This window comes from Orussus abietinus, unplaced genomic scaffold, assembly GCF_000612105.2.
Source record: "Orussus abietinus isolate OABI.00-Male unplaced genomic scaffold, Oabi_2.0 scaffold22, whole genome shotgun sequence".
Lineage (NCBI taxonomy): Eukaryota > Metazoa > Arthropoda > Insecta > Hymenoptera > Orussidae > Orussus > Orussus abietinus.
The window spans coordinates 871,431-889,396 of NW_019394596.1; the positions used below are offsets into that span (position 1 = coordinate 871,431).

At 47.6% G+C, this 17,966-nt stretch overlaps 1 protein-coding gene across 3 annotated transcripts in view; it reads left to right on the forward strand.

Moving 5' to 3' along the window:
- Positions 1-930: 930 nt before the first annotated feature.
- The window catches only part of LOC105702198, a 35,243-nt gene continuing 18,207 nt past the window's right edge, over positions 931-17,966 (forward strand). For all 3 annotated transcript variants that reach the window (XR_001104280.2, XM_012429578.1, XM_012429577.2), the window contains exon 1: positions 931-1,190. The gene's annotated coding sequence lies outside the window, so the exon portion shown is untranslated. The remainder of the gene's footprint in view (positions 1,191-17,966) is intronic.

The window sequence follows — 17,966 nt, forward strand, 5'->3', positions numbered from 1 at the left end:
TGTGATTTCTCCCGCGCGCTGATTGGTCGGCGCGCGGCGGCTCGATCACGTGACGCCTGCAGCGCACCAATCGGAAGCCTCCTGCGGCGCGCGCACCCACTTTGAACCGTTAACCGATCCGCAGAGTAATGGGCCACTAATGCGTTCGACTTACCGCGCGATCGCGGTGAATCGCTAATTTCTAAGGTGAGATTAATCGACCGAGGGAAAACTCACGCTTCCACGAGCCCCACTTATTGCAACTTAGTAATAATATAAAAGTTACTTACTCCTATCGAAATTAAGAAACTTTCACTCGAAGATCTTTTGATTCATTTGAACTCTCGAGGGAAGTCCTGCATTCTAGGAATCTGATATGAGGTGTGTTTCCAGAACTGAGCTACAGAAAATAGAGGGGTACTCACCATTGCTCAAGAAATCCCGAAGATAATGCACAAGCACCTTATGCCCTCTCTGCAGTCGGAAATATTTGAGATATAAGCATTGATTTCCACGCCATCGATTTTACCGTCGTATCATCACTTAACATCTCCCTAGCCTCATGGCGTCCTTCAGCGGCGACCGTGAGTACTACTTCGTACGACTCGGTTACCATCAGTTGCCCGCAGTTATAACCTCTCTACGTCTGGATAATAATCACTGAAACCACCTTTCATACCTTAGGAAAACTTGTTACTTGTTTCATTTTGCCATTAGTTATCAAGGCATCGGTTATTATTTCATGGTTGATACGTTTCTTTCAAACCTTCCGTTGATATGCCTGGAGCAGGTGGCGCTGTCGCCGGCCGGTCGGTAAACCGTCCGTTCGAACCGTTCCCGCCATTGGCCGTTGGCCGGCGGGGCGCGACGTGATTGGTTGCCGCGGCTTGTGTACATGACAACCACCGGGTGCCGGCGCCGGTGCCGTAAAACAGGCCGGTTCGCCGCGATCGTTTTCATTCACAGTGCGATGCGGAGTGCGTGAGGTGTGCGTCGGCTTACGCGAGATCGGAGCCCGCGGCTTGCCGGCAACGTGTCGTACCGGCGATGCGCGTCCCCGCGGATGGACCAATCTCTCGACGACCGCTAAATCCTCCGGTGGAACCGTGACAACGTTCCCCAAATGGTGCCGGTGTGTACGTAGACTTGATCGAGACGACCAAACGACTCGCGAAGAGGAATGCAGGATTTCCCGACTCGCTTCGATTAAGGTAAGTGAAGGATCGCAACGTCGATATACGTGTTTTTCCTTTTTTTATTCATTCCTCCGCTAACAACGAGGACACCGAAGCGACATTTTCCGGCAACAACCGCGCCAAAGAAGAAGTTACTTGATCCTATTTTATGGAATTATTATTAACCCCAACATGGGGCTTTATTTATCGTTCTGTGCAACTTGTCAAGAAAAATTGCTCCTACCACGGTCTTCTCTAAACCATTATCCGCGTAACGATTTTTTTTAAATCATAATCATAAATCATTTCAATCTATATGCGAGTTGTAGGTTTTGGAAAAATCGCGGCTTTGATCGTACGCGATTTTCCGACAAACGGTCACAGAGTTTCGGCAGATTATACTGGACTTTTGTGTAAACTCGATGGAGAATAATCAACCGGGGTATTCATCGGGAGGAACAAAGGGTTCGTTCACAGACTTACTCCGACGTTAAGTCGGGAGGCATGTCAAGACGCTCCTCTCGTAGTCGGTAAATTAAACGGAGTTTATACGGCGATACGATCAATTAAGCTTGACTCATCGAGATCGAATAGACCGTCCATTGCCGTCGATTATAGGAGATCAGTGCGTCAGAAGGAATGAAAAATTTTCTCCATGGGCAAAACCATGGAAAAAATGACGATTCATAACGTCCTGCGGACGAGACAACGGCGCATTCAGTCGTCCATTTTTCTCGAAATTATACCATCCACCCGGAATGGGATTTTCACTCCATGATTGTAATTATTAATAATTTTAGTTGCAGGTTATACGCTTGTTATAAAACAGCAACTTTAGTGGTTATTCGAGCACCCTCGACAGCGGAGTAATATCCACTGTCGAGGGTGCTCCATTTTGGGTGGTTATAAATATTCCTGAGGGGAGGTGCACCTGTGTATATTAATAAGCCTGCGGCGGTGGGATTTATTTCCGAGCCCACCTTAATCGAGACCATTCATTACTATTGATTACGGGTAAACTTAGTTGTCACTCGTGAGTCACATATGGTGCATAATTTGTTTACCTTAAATAACAGTCAAGAGTACACGGTACTCTTGACGATTCGCTTTGGCTATTTGCCAACGAGACTAATCATCGGCTATGCAATTAATTCCCCGGATTTTGTTTCGAATTTGCTCGAGGTAATGTATGCAAATTAACGTAGCTGTTCAGCAAGCATCGAGCGGTCGTCGTTACGATGTGTAACGATGATTTGATTAAAAAGAAATTAGGTTTCGGGGGCATCGAGTTATGCGGCACGTGGATCTCGGCTGTGATACGTCATATCGAATTTTCTACGGCTATTTTTAACAATAAATCAAGATCGTGGGCGTGCGTGGGAAGTAATGGATGAATGAGAAAAGTATTGATATGTCCTGATTAGTCTTGAAAGACGCTTGATTCCGTCTACGGTTTATGTTTAATAAAATAATAGGGTAATTCGGTACGTTTTGGCGCTGTATGAGGAGTTCTGATAAAAAAAAAGAAAGCGAAAGGAAGTTCGCGTATCGTACATCCGAAAGCACTTCGCGGTGATAAAGAACCCGTATGTCATTCGAGAAGCTTTTAAGCTGCACCGATTATGCAGACGAGGTGGCTAAGTGTATCCGGTGCAGTGATCGATTTAACAATCGATCCTAAAAAAATGACGGTCATCTCGGTCAAGTCGGCGAACTAATACAAAGAGCGTGTAAGATGTTCTTTTCGAAAAGACGAAAATTTTGCATTCAATTAATAGGATTGGAAATTGTGGATTGATCGTCAGGTACACTTCAGGATCCGCGATCGAGGAGATCTTTTTTATCTCCGAATTTGAATATTCGATTTAACCCGTTGTGCGTGCAATTTAGAAGAATGACTCGATTCGAGGGGCTACATCCGGCTTGGGATTAAAGCTAATGGGTTAATTATAAAAAAACATCGATATCTCAGACTATCTCAGAATAGAAATGATATCTCGACTTCCCACGGGATTCTCTTCTGTGCGTGTGATCGTGGGCATAGAAAAAGAAGAAGAAAAAAAATGCAACGTGCAAAACGTGATTGTCATTTGCGGACACGAGATGATTTATTATGCAGGCGATGGTTATCGATTGCGGCACGGGTGCAACACCTCTGTCTGATTTCCTCCCTAATGACCATACCGGGTGCAGTAAGATTTCTCACATCGAGGATGTCTATTTCAATCTATCTCCGAAAGAATTACGAGGGCCACCAATCATCCCGAAAGCACTTTCGGCAATTGTCTCTGGCCCTTTTCTGTCGGTACGCCCTTTCCCTGAAATGTCTGCTTTGAGAGGAATTGCAAGCTAGTGACAAGATGGATCGACAATGTCGAGGTACCGATTCGTCGCGCTAATTTTTCGGGCTTCCCTGGCTTCGTTTCTGAGTCACCAATTCGTATAAGATCTAATCACCGGAATCGTGCGAGGGCGAGACCAAACCTACCGATACGATAAGCCGAGCTCCCCCTAAGGGACGTAAACTTGAAACGATATACCGGTACACACGAAAAATCTCAACTATGTCCTATCAGCAATTGTCATGCGAACTTGGAATATAACCACTGCACTTCCGGTGTTCATTTACGAGGAGGTTACACGAAAGTCTCGGAAGACCAGTCGCGAATATTACGTAGATATTAATTTTATTAAGACTGTTGTGAGCGTGCAAACGTGTGTTCGACAGAGATACCACGCGAACCCGATACCGCTCTTATATCGTCTTTCATTCAACTCTCCAGATAAGCTCATTCAAACTTTAATTTATGCGCCCCATATTTTACGACTGCTCTTCCTCTCGGAAAAAATTATATATTTTTACCGACACATAGAGTAAATTCACACTTTTCTTATTACTTCTGCCGAGTTTACGTCTCTCACGTAATTCAACGAACCGATAGGCAATTACGCAGAGAAGTGATATGCAAGTTTACCGTACCGCGAGTACAATGGATGATACTTCATTGCCTTTTATTCTCCCGAGATCATTTTATCACGTTATAATGCGACCAAGGACGTTCCCACAAAATTGTGTAAATCGAGGATTTACCGTATTCCCGCGATTCATATCATCCACACTTATAAGTAATAAAATAGAGAGGAGGCCATCTTCCTTTCCACGGTGGTTCCTCTTCGGGGATGCGACATGACTATCACGTAATGGCGCGGATCCCACGAAATTATGTAAATAGAGGAGTTACCGTATTCCCGTGATTCATATCATCCGCAGTTATAAGTAAAACAGAGAGGAGGGTATTCTTCAGCCACGGTCTTTCCTCTCCGGGGATGAGACTTGACGGCGAGACACCGCGATAAAACGGTAGGGCACGCATTTCTACATAATGCATAATACATTCTATCGTTGGGCCATTGAAACGAGAAGACCACCATTGTAGAGCCGGTGCGGCACGTTGCGGGCGCCCTGTACAAATATACAGGGCGTAGGAGGTCTGCCAGGTGCATCCTGAGTCCCCTCTGCACTTTTCCCCTCGAGGGGCACTCGAGCGCAACAGCGCTCGTGCATTCCTCCTTTCAGCCGGTCGACTTGCTTATTCTCTATTTTCTCCTGGATCTTCTTTTTTTTTTTTATTCCCTCCCATAGTTTCGTCAAACTCCAGACACGGCACCACGGGAAAGGGCGTTTCTCCACCGAGAATTAACCATTACCATGAGAATCCCTCATCGCCGTATCGTCCCCTGGTAATGGGTTACCGATTAGCGAGTCCCTTCCTAACTCCTTTGTAGCGGTTCTAAAGACTTAATTTATATCCGAACCACATTGTCTCGATTATACGTACTTCCTTTAATTTTCCTGGTGGTCGCAATAAATCGACCGTAAATTTGGCCTGCTTGAAGTTATGACTCGTTATCGTGAGATTCGTGATTAGAGGTTATGGACCGGCCTTTCAAGTGGCGTGGCCTTTCCGTCCCCACGTGGAAGGGCTCGCGGGGAGTCGCATGGCCCGACCGAGCAGACGATCCTCTGCACTTTATTTTAGCCAGGGCTCCTAAAATAGGCCCCGGGCTCTCGGTACAACCCGAGGCGCGTCTGCGAGACTCAAAGGAACACCCTGGTCTGGGTTATCGGCTACGATTGCTTATCCGATGCCACTCGCCATGGGGATGCATTACCTCAGGGTTAGCGACCCCCTTATCGGCGATGCCGATTCGAGACCGAAGAGGGCCAGTAATTTAACGACCCGAAGAAGATGTCTCGTTATTTACCCAATAGCCTCGGTTAATATACATTTTCGCTCATTTTAACGTTAAACCGACCCTTTTATCCGCCTCGCATCGAACACATCTCGTCGACTTTCCTGAAATAATTCCTGATATCGCAATTCCTAATCTCGCTCCGAAATTCGCCCCACGAGGGGGGGTTTAAAATAGCACTTGGTAATGGAATCATTTCGAGGTTATTTCCCCAACTCGGATAGTGCTCATACCGGGCGTACCGTAAGATACGCGAGTTTAGTACCATCTATATTCACGAGTCTAGGGTGTAAGACGGGTTAACGGGGTCGTACGTCGTTTTTTCAGTAAACACCGCGACAACGGGCGGATGGGACTAAATTTAGTTACGCACGTCCTGCACTTGATTTCGCAACGGTGCCATCAGTAACGCCGGCGGACACTTTATCGCTGCCGGTCCAATTTACTCGGTTAAATTTCATTCCTACTCGGTTTCGTTAGTTACGCCGTTCTCTTGACGAAAACGCCTCCACGCACTTCGGGAGTCGGTAAAGTCGGGATCCCGATAATGGACCTTGCGTTATCTTCGGGTATACGAACGTCTCCATAAAGGAACCCGCGGGTTCCCTCCACGTTTCTCTTTCTTTTTCGATCCTGTCAGGACCCCGTACCTGTAATCACCCCCAGGTAGCGGCACCTCAATTACGGCGCACGCGCGCTTCCCGTACCTACTTACGTTACGAGCGGTGCATCTGTCTGCACTTTCTGTACGCACTTTGCGTACATATGTTGCATATGGGCGGACTCGCATCGATGCAGCCACATCCGCGTCGCGATTGTCTCCTCGAATCGAGGACTTCCGGCCCCGCGATGGGTTTATTTCCCTCCTTACATCACGTCTAATTCGATGAAGTACTCTACGCGCTCGGTTACTGCAATTGTCGAAATTCACTTTCTACGGTAAGAATATTTCTTGAGCTTGTTATTTAAGAATCTTACGCCGCGTATACCGTAGTCCACGACGTCCTTTAATTTTTTTTCGTTTCGCTGTACACCGTGTATCCGTGCACTTTTTTTCTACGTACATGTGACGGTAAACAGACGTAAGTACATTGTCGAGGAAAGGATAAAAAGGTGTCTGTCTTTAGAGAAGGAGGTATGCTTTCAAGAATTCGCAAAAACTGCGAGTAAAAAATGGTCGTTAGGGGTAATCGATGGGGATTTTTACGAAGGTCCGAATTTCTGTCGGTTCGTTTTTCTTTTTATCCTTCTTTTTTTTTTTTATTTTCTTTCGGGGGGTGGCCAGTAAAGTCTGGCCCCGATGAAATCGGTAGTAAATACAAAGAGCCTCCGCCTCGGGAAGGAGTAGCGAGAGTTGGCCGAGTAGTTCTCCGTCAGTCGGTTTATTACTGTTAGACGGCTCTGGATTACTGCGCCATTTAAGAGCCTTTTATTTATAGGGGGACGAGGCGAGACTGGCTCGTTTAAGCACCAATTAATAAATCTCTGACACGCTACGTCGTCGGACCGGCCGAGGGCGAGCAGAGAGAGAGAGGACCGTGTCGGTGAGAAAGAGGAAGGAAAAAAGAGCGGGAAAGAAATGGGACGAAAAAAGAGCGAATAAGAGGAAGAAAAAGCGCGCGGAAGAAGGAGAGCGACACGTTTGGCGCGTGCATCCGAGAGGAAAGGATGCACATGCGTCTTCATTTGGATAATGAAGCTGTCAGTGGTCTTTGGCGTATTCCATCGAATCTCTCTCTTTCTCTTTCTATCCCCCTTTTTCTCTCTTTGATGGGTCTCGTCGTGGAAACATCATTGCGTTTACGGCGAACGTAACGCTGATGCCGATGATCGCAGGAAGACGCGACTTTGGCGGTGCTCGGAACGATCCAAATTCGTGGGTAAGATGTAAAGACGGGAGAATTTAGAGAATGATCAGAGGAATATTAAGGTGATATGAAAGGGTCATTCTATATGTCCATTCAAATAAAACGTATATAGCAAATAACAAACGTACGTAACAAGTAATATATATATGCATAATGACCCTTTCATATTGCACTATTGGGTGAATTTTCATATGTGCGTATTCGTACTTGGTGAAGCTCGGAATGGTCAGAAAGTTGCATCGTTTAACAAGGGTACGTGTGCACGGGGCGCAGCACTTCACCCAACAATGTCGGCTTAGTCAGTCTTTGCTTCGAATTGGAACGACTGACTAAGCTGCCAACACTCCGCTGAATTATGTATAGTGTCCATACTCGATCCGATTAGATTAATGTTCATGTAAAAGTTTCGTACAATGGGCTATTACGCCGTTTCGTGCAACCAAATTTCTTACGGTCCGACGCGCTGACGTGTTCCCTAAGAACGGAAGCTGGTTCGAATAATTGAATTCCTTGGCGGGATTCCTTGCCGACCCCATGTGCTAATAGTTGTTTTCGCTGTTTCGGGCCGACAGTGCTTCACTGAATTACTGTACTGTCGCCATGTTGCAACCGTACTCGCGCCGGTGTTTGCCTTAATACTAAATCTACATACACCGGACTCCACTTTCATACGCTTTAATTTCGTACACCTCCCCGTGAAGCTTCCCACCCTAACCACTATATTCTCCCCTACACTCCTGTGAGAGCGAAACGTTGAATTAAAAAAACGAACGAGAATCTAGCTACAATGTTATTACATAAAAAAAAAAAAATCAAACCAATGCTAATAGTCGACTGCAAATCGGAAGGGTAAACCCAGCGTTAGATTCGTCATGTCTCTCTGAGTAATGAATCCCGATGACATCTTCTGCTAGGCTAGATCTCCCGTTCATTTTTTTTTTTTTTTCCCAGGAATTCTAAGAACGAGGAAGACTGTTTCTGAGGTTAATTGTTGTAACCCAAGGAGCCGCTTATCTGTATAGGAAAGTTTAAAGAAAATAATCCTATGTGTGGACGTGCGTGTGTGTTCTTGGTCTGGTTGCAGATAAACATCTTTAGGAGCGTACTTGGTTCGTTTCAAGTGCACGCGCCGGTCGCGATAAATAATAAATAAGAGCAGCACTCGTCGGTGGTTATTACTTATAGGTAACGGCGAGCTCTCCAGACGTTAAGGGCGGTCATGGTCGTGCGAGGAAGACGGCGCAACAAATGGCCGTAAAAGTTAGCCGTGCGTCGGCATGCCGGCCGTGACGCACACAGGCGGGCGTTATGAATTTATGATTTATTTGCATTAGGCCGGTTGCGGGGAGTCGAGGTCGTAAATAACAACGACGGCCAGTCGGTGCGATCGACGAAGACACTAGGTACTCCCGTGTGCGATGATCGAGGGTGTCGGAATAATATTACCCACCCTTAATGGCCATTCGCAGCATCCACACAATTCCCCGGGTATAAATCGAATTTCTTAAGCCTATTTGCAGTAAAGAAAAACAATGTCACCGCCGTGGTCGACGGGCACTTTACGACCGTTTTACGAAGCCCACGCAGAGCCATACGCAAATTGAACGTAAATCTTTATTTTCGGCAATACATCGTATCCTCCCTTAAACCGAGTTGTACCCTAAAAAAGTGAAATTTCCCAAGATTTCATGTATTTTTTTCTTTTTTAATCTAAATATCTTTTCGTTAGCCATTAGAGTGGGCGATCGAAATATCTTCTCGGGAGGGTCTTCAACCGTAGCGGAAATAGCATCGACTTAATATGCACCCTAGCCAATATATATATATGGGATCGGGTGATTAAGGAAACCGATTTACACTTAACGCCTCTCGAAACCCACCGACCTCGATTAATTCCCGAAATTATATTAGGAAATCCCGGGGCGGAATAACATTTTTCTCACCGTGCATTAGCATTTGGGATTCTCCTATCGAGAATCGAAACGTCAGAAAGGGACCTCTTGGGGTCCCATTCGAAGGGGCCATGGTGTTCGAACGTGGAAACCCGAGTCTGGGTTTCTTTTCAGATGCAAAACGCAGGCTTTGCCGAGGAACCGCATCCCCATTACCGGCTCGTTCTAAATCATCCTCGAGTTAGGCGACACGCATACGTGGAATCGCTCCATGTTGAGCCTCCTTATGCGTAGACGAATTCGAGTCGGGGGTCGGAGACCTCATCCTGAGGTTAAATTCCAAAAAGCTTGGTGTCCCGCGCTCGTAATGGCCGTAAGAGTCCGCGTACTTTGCGAATTGCTTGGGAAATAATGTCGGCGCGGAACGACCGCACGTAGAGGGAAGGGACCTCGGTGGTCAAATGCCTCGTTGAGAGCGAGAGAGAGAGGCTGGATACTCTCTGAGGTCCTACGAAGCGAGAGGGAGAGCCGTGATAGTTTCTGAAATCATTTGGAAATTGAGTTCCCCTCAAGGGTACCGCCGTGAGAGAAGACTCCCAAGGCCTACGACGTCCAAAACGAGAACTCGTTTCCCGGCGTATTGCTTTCTTTTCTATTTAATATAGTCGGGCCGAGGCTCCCCTTAATTGTCCCGAGAGAACCGTAATTTCGTAAGTATCGGATTATACTTGCGCCTTGGGTAAACCTGCAACGCCGTAAATCGGCTTCTCTGGTTAAAGGCCGGCTCAGACGCATCCGTACCGCGTCCGTGACGTATCCGGCACGGTACGGGGCAGACGTGGCTCGATTTTGACATTGCACCAGTTTTATCGAGGAAAGGAGGAAAAGGGGCGTTGAAAAGTCCTTATCAAGTCTTCCAGACGAGTTACCGTTTTCGAGTTATATCGGAGATCGAATGTGACCTATCCGATGGCTGCCTCGCGGGGGAGGAAAATTCGGGGGATTAGTAATTTTTCCTTTCAAAAAATGAATCGCTTCGTGGAGATGTTTAATTAGGGTCGTGCCCTGAATATTACGCAGCGTGTGAGAGTATATGAGGAATGTCATTAATATAAAAGCGTTTTAACATAGCGTTGCGAGTCATAGACGACGACGACCGCGGTTTTCGCTTTCTCCGCAATGCCTCTTTTCCCTGTACTTGTTACATCTGCTCACGGCATTGCTCCGGGTCTCGGTGCATTCCGCTGTGCAAGTATCCGTGAAAGTCTGCATTGACTCAGACTAAAGTCTGATTACGAAAGGAGTGCGTAATGGCCGAGGGATCTTGTCATCGCGAGTCGCGAGCTTTTTGCGCCCGACTAGTCATATACCCCTTTAGCAGTAAATATTAATAACATCTTGGTAGCATTAATAATATTATCTATAGACACAGTATTCTCACTAATTGACCCCTCTCAAGCCAACGCGACATTTCTCGTCCCAGGAAATATTAAATTCTTACGATACGTAAATATTGGATGCATATCGCGTTTCTATGCAAATGAATAATAGAAATGTTCACGATGCCATGACAATGCTTATAATGTTTGGGGTGGGACATGAACTTGAATTCATTAACACCGTGCCAATTAATGTCGCTACACGGGGGTGATACGATTTCGAGGAGTTCCGGTCGCGGATATTCAGGGGAGCGGAGGTCCTTATCTCGCGGATTTTTCGACGGGTTATCACGTAGTTTTTTTTTTTTTTTTTTCGAGGAAACGTTCGGCCGGCTCGACGCGCGCATATCAATTCGAAAAAGACCGGGGTCGGAAGTCGCGCAATAAATTGCGCCTGGTCTCTTTGGGGTAGCGGACTTCTTCGCCGTTCGGGGGCCAAAAATGCGAAACTACCTGGACCGAGGCCGAGGGCAGGAGGAAACAAATCACTTATTCGTGACATAGCGGAGCACGGCCGTTGTTTTCTCGAGCCCGCGAACAGCTCGACCGATCCACGAGCACGAGCGCAGTCCGGTGAATTTGCGAGAGGAGATCCCCAGGGCTGCCGAGAAAAGAAGGAAGGAGAGAAGAATCACGAGAGAGAAGAAAAAAATAAGGGGGAAAAAAAAAGAAGAAAGAAAACCCTTTGCGGATTACGTCCGAACCGTTCTCACGACCCGGAGTGATATCCCGCGAGATCTCGATTGCACGGGACGAGGAACGAGGACGGCATTATGTAGACTGTAAACGGGAGATGTACCCTGGTGGACATGAATGCCTTCCCATCATGCGTTGACGATGCCGCGTCTGCAGGGAGTGCATTCATGTCCGCCACTGTACCGTCCTGTCTCTAAGAAAACCGGGACAGACTCATCTCCAAGCAATGTTTATTTATTTATTCAACTCGTGGTTACACCGCTTAAAGGAACCGACATCCTCGGAAGCGGCTAAACTTGCAACGTTTTCGAAATTCGCAAAAATTAACATACGGTCCTTACGCGTTCTATTAAATATCAGTGATCTGGTAAGAACACCTGGAATTAGAAAAAAACCTAATATTATTCTCCGCGTCAGTTTCTGATTTAGTATACATCGAGAGAAATATGTATCATTGAACCAATGGAATATTTCTTTGTCTAGTGGCAAATTTATTGGACGAAAATAATTATTCTTGGAATCGGCGAGATATTTATTTCATTCAATGGGTTCTTTTTTTTTTTATTCTTCTCGGGGTACCATCTACATTAACGCCGTTCAGGATACTCATCTTCGCGGGTGAATTTTTAATACGCAATTTTTTTTTAAATTTTTTATTCGCAGTTAATATTCCTTTCATGGCGCTCGTTTTGTTATTCTTTTTATTTTTTTCCTTTCCCTTCCGTTTAATTCGACTCGTCGGTAAGTGCGCGAAGGCCGGAGATAGAAGACGTCCGAATCACTGTCGCTCATTCAATCTCGAGATTGAATGTGTGTGAATCATGTGTGTGTGTGTGTTCTTGTGCGGTGTTAAAAGTAACGGTGCGCCGAGGAACCCGCGGATCGTCGACCCACGCTCATTGTTGCATTGTTCGTAGATTACCTTTCGTCGAGTCAACGAAATCATGGTTATGCTAAGCCACGGTTATAATGCACTATTGTCGGCGCGGCGTATCACCGGCGAGAGCCGAGGAACAACGAGCTTCCCTCGAATATATCGCGGCTGGACGAAGGTACTCGGGATCTCTCTGTACCCCTTCGGGAGGATAAGTGCACGTATTACAGGACGTTTATATGCGCCCATACGTAAGCGGGGCCGCGATAGCTCAGTTTTCCACCGGGACCATTAGCATCGTAGAGGGACATTTTTCAGCGGTCGCTCGAGGCCCATTGTGATGGACGTCGCCGATAATATGATATTCCTTGTAAATTGAACTCGTTCTACCATATTGACGGAGGGGTTTTCTTATTTCCACGGAGGGTCCATTGCGATGGCCATTGGCGATAACGCTAAGATATTCCCCGTAAATCCCTCATTGTTGATATCAGGGCCGAGCTGGTTATCCCATTTTCATATTGACGCATTGTGATGGCCACGAGCGATAGACTCACACCAGTCGATATTGTTCTATTGTGCGGGGTAACGAGATGTACGAGCCGAGGTGTCGACGGCATGTCGAATGCAATCAACCGGGGAAAGTGCCTATCAGGCGGTGTTTGAACTTTCGGCCGATAAGCATTGGCTCTTATCAGGGCTCTAACGAGCCGACTGTTTAGGGGGACACCTGTCTCGTCACCGGGTACGTTATGTCGTTCTGGAGGAGGTTGCCGATCGTTCCTTACCTCGGAATCGAGAGGCCACGTGGGGAACGGTCTTCCTCGTTGCGAGGGTCAAGATTTTTCGGAAATTGGACAGGGTGTTAGAAAATAATGCAGGGCAACATAGATGATGATCCGCGCTGGACCAATCAATTAATGGCCCTCTTCGTTCCCCGGATCTTCGGGTTTCGTCTCCTCGAGGATGAGGCGAAATGGCGCGGATGCTGCGCTCTTTTAAGATGAAACTCGCGTCGTCACCGTCCAATCGTTACGGAGGAATGTCGACTCTCGGACTCGACGGCCATTAGTCGGGCAAAACCTTCGTCGCGGGTCCCGCGGGTTCCCCGGGTTCTGACGACCCCCTTTCGGGGCATCCCATGCCAATCACGGAGTCGCAAGAGATCAGAACTTGGGTTGGCTCGACATAGATACGATTTTCTGTCAAGATTAGACTCTGGCCCAGAGATGATAACGCCCGATAGCGCACGAGAGCAAATGCTTCGCACCTACATCTAAATCGTAAAGATTCGTTAGGAATAGTTTTTTTAATTTCTGAATTTTAACGGTTGTAAGCATCACTGCCCAACCGTTCCCCTTGGTACCCCTCTTAACTAGGAGTCCGGCGTAATGATCCCTAAAAAGGCGCTCTAGAATTAGCGGTCGTGGTGCTCAGAGAACCTTAACGAACGATCGGGTCCATAACGCAGTTTCAAGGCTGATCGCCTCCATAAATAATGATTTGCATCCATCCTCTTCCTGGTATATCGACTTCCGAGGGTGCTGTAAAAATTGTTGCGCAACGCCTTTCAACCCTTCCCCTCGCGGGGTACCGCTCTTGGAATCCGGCACGATGATCGCTAATAAGGCATCCCGCAATTAGCGGTCACGATGCTCGAGGAACCTTGACAAATGGGCCCGGTCGGCCTTGGATGCGGTCTCGAGGAACGCCACGACGGTCCGGAGCCAGAAAAGGGGCCAGAAGGCGATATGGACCAAAATGGCTCGGCCGGTCACTCGATATCCGACATGTGTGCATCCTTGCAACGCGTGCATACGGAATGCACGGGCCGATGCCTCGGCGAGTCTAGCACGTGTCTTCCGGATCATCAGTGCGTTACAAAGTCGGTCGTTCACCTGCCGTCTGGCAAGAAGGGCTCCTTGGCGAGGCACCCGGTGCCTCGCGAGACCCCAGAGCACATTCCGCACCGACCGGCGACGAGTAAACCAACACCGAGAAAAGGAACGCCAAGATGGACGAGGAAGGCGCGAGACCCAAGACCCGACGCCGATGAGGGGGGCTTCAGGTGTTGGAGGGATGGTGACACACCTCGAGGATGATGTTTCCCACCTACCCAGGATGGGGACCCCGTGGGGAGCGGAGGCTGGTCAGACCCAAGTGTGACAAAATTAAAAGATCGAGGGTTATCGGAGAAGAATCGGCCCGAAGGAAAGGAAATACGATAAAGCGTAGATTTGCTAAGTCGCGAAGTAGCTAATTCGAGTTAATTGGTTAACCTGTTAAAATCGAGGGGGCCTACAGGATTGATAAGAGTGTTCGTTTGAATGAGATATGGGTTAACCCATTTAGTGCCGGCGAAAGTCATTAGCACTTGTAAAACGACGGTACGTCGTTATTCGGCACTGAAAGGGTTAAATTTAAAATTGGTTGGATAAGGGTGTCCGGAATTTGGTGAGAGGATTTCTTGGGTACCGAGCACTTCTCAGGACATGTCGCTTAAACTGACTCCGGAAGGGAAGAACGTGATGGACGGGGAAGTCGCTGGATGCAACGGTGATAGAAGAAACGTTAGGTGGTGGAGGAGACGTTGACATTTCTCACGGAGTTCTTTCGCAGGCGACGTTTTGTACCGTCCGGGGTCCCGGGGCATCTGTTGGAATGCGCTTGTCTGAAAGTCGGAAAAATCTTGAAAAAAAGCCGGGAAAGGAGCGACGGGGGGAACTTCGTCGAGGCGAAGGGTACCTACTTCGGGCATTAACGAATTGATCGAGTCGACCTTGCGAAAAGATACGAGGACTGCGAGGAGAAAACCACCTGTTGAGTCGCGCTGGTATGAAAGAGAAGAGCGGCTAAATCGAGAAATTAACCGAGGATTAATTCAGGGATAATGTTACCTAACCGCGGTTAATATTTCAGGAGACGCGTTAACGAAATTGTCGATGCTGAATTTAGAAAACGATCTACGTAACCGATGAAGGGCATGAAGGCAGCGACTCGATGCTCACCCGTTACTCATCTCACGTGCCATTTATGCCATTTTTTCCCGGGAACGGATGCATTATCCACCTTTCCCGGGCACATTATCATTGGTTATGCCGATTTTCGGATACAATTTCGGGAACAACATGTCTGTCGAGATCCATTGGCCGCGCCCGGTCGACAGAGGGCTGATAACAGACCCTAGCGAAGTCTGACCCGATAATTCGGGGGTGCGACCTGATGACAAAGCATCGGCTCTTCGTTAAGCCTGGTCCGATAATTTGGGGAGTATGAGCGAGCAATAAAGCAACCCGGCGACTTAATTAAGGCTGGGCCAATAATTCGGGGGATAAGCAGGCGATAAAGCCGCGCGGCCGGACCATTGTTTGTCCTCAACGGTGCAAAGAGTTGACACGGCGATGTTGAGACGAGACGAGGCGAGACGAGACACGCGATCTAACGAATGTGTGCAGGTCGTTGGTCCGGTGCAGCTTAATGACCGAAGTAGGCACGAGCACACGTTCAGCCCGGTCGTCGGGGTCGTCCTCGGCGTCGTCGTTGGGGTGGAAACGCACGACATATGGCGCGACACGTGCAGAAAACAACCCCCGCGTGTACCGGCAACGTGGACAACCTTTAAGCCCTGCGTCCACAAGGTCTGATGCACATGCCCTCGTTTTAATCCACCAGGCTCGTGACTTTGTTCATTTGGAATTTTATAACAGCCTCTGGTTCATCCGAGGCTTATCAAAAAATGTGGCAAATACCTGGGGGGCTATTCACTCGAAAAATCCCGGACTGTAACGAAAATCACGTGGAAATCAGTGGAAATCATCGAACGCCGTCACAATTTTGAGGCGAAACATCCCTTGTTACCGAATCCCATTGTTTATCGTATGGACTCGAAGGCAAGGAATAAAAGTAAAAATGTTTATCTTTACTCTCTTGACTCGCGACATTTTTTTTTTCAATCTCAAAAGTTAGGCCTTTCGATCCTAATAGTTACGATTTGTGGATTTTTTGGTTTTCATTTCAGTGAGTCTTATTTGTCACGAGGGGCTGTACGTAGTTCCGACGTTCGAGTTTCCTCCATCGGTCTGCATCGGCGGGGAGCTTCAAAGCTCCCAGACCGTAAGGGATATCCTTCCCGTTTAACCCTTTCCCTGTTCACTGCAACCCTTGGGGACGATCGAAGGGTCCCAATCGGTCAACCGAACCGTCTAATTTCTAATTAAAGTCCGCGAACCCCTACAAGGCGACGCCGTCTTTCCTTACAGAAAGGCACTCCCTTGGAAGCGAATGTGCAATTACCGTCCGACACTCTCGAAGGAATGCTCGGCGTAGTTTTTTTGCTCGATAACAGGGGAGCTTTGTACAGAAATATGGCTGCATGCATCTATATAACTGCGACCCGACGTAGTATGTACTTATTCGGGGTTACTGGCAAATTTTCTTAACCCTTCCTGACGCGCGAATGACATAAATTGACCGGGTCAATTTCCACGGCTTTCCCAACCCGGGTCTTGCATACCGCGTGTACACATAACCTAGAAATATACACCGCCGCGAAGTGGAGTAAGGCTGTTTAACGACAATCTCGCTACACATCGGTTGACACTCGTCCAAGTGACACGCAATGGGAGCAAAAACAAGACGATTAGTTGGCCGAGCGTTGACACGAGAATTTATACAATTAAGTATCGTAATTGCCTCGCAGATGAATAACGAGACCTGAATCCGCCTTGACGAAGCTCCGTCATTAAACGTTTGTTATATTCTCAGGCTTATCGTCACTTATTGCCATTCTGGATGTCGGATAGATATTTCTAGATTTTTTTTCTTTTTTTTTTTTCAATTGGAAAAAGCGACGGTTCGGAGTTTTTCTCCGTTTTCTTCAGGCTCGAGCGAATATTCGATGTGCGGCGGAAACGAGCTTTCCACTCGAGCGACGAGCCGCAAAAACAATGGACTCGGCCCGGGTGGCAGACCGAGTCATCGAAGAAATTCTTCTGGTTCGCCGACAAGGGTGGACGCGACGTCGAAGTCTCTGCCAGATCGAGCGTATCCGAAGGAACGGACCCGTGGAGGCGGCTTTGGGGCTCGGAAGGCCTAGAAGGCTCAAAAGGAAGGATGCGCCGTGAAATCAAGGGTTAACCTGCCAAGGATTCGGCGGAAAAAGAGGTCGAGAAGTGACAACCACCGGAAGGAGGCCAAGCCATTCAGGGCCCATTCGGGTGCCATTTGGCCGCCATTTGCATGGCAACACGACCGGATGCAACTTTCTCGCTTCCACTGGCTAACTCTGCACGCGAACTCCCGGCGTGAAATTTTTCGAAAAAATCCCCCCCCGGCCGTACTCGACTCGGTCGGGTACTTTTTATCCAATTTTCGTGCCTTTTCATTTCATTCGAATCTTTTTTTTTTCATTCGAGTCATGGACAGGGTTATTTCAAATGGATAGCCAGGTCTTCTTTGCGCACGAGAAGCGGTTCGGAGATGTAATTGCGAATTCGCGCCGTGCCTTATGAGTCAATCACCTCCTCGTTACTCTCCCCTATCACGTGCGTTCGTGGTTTGTAGAAGCTTACGAGCATACGCATGCACGATGGGTATACGCGTTTATAAATCCGCACGTATACACCTAACCACCGTGGAACAATGAACGATTCCGGCGGCTCGATAAAGTCCCATGGAAATTATCATGGAAACGCCGTCGCGGCTGGTTTTGCGTCTTGCGATTCGAACGAAACGAGGCTTTTGCGTTTAAGGTGATATTAAAGGGTCATTCTACATATACATATAAAAGG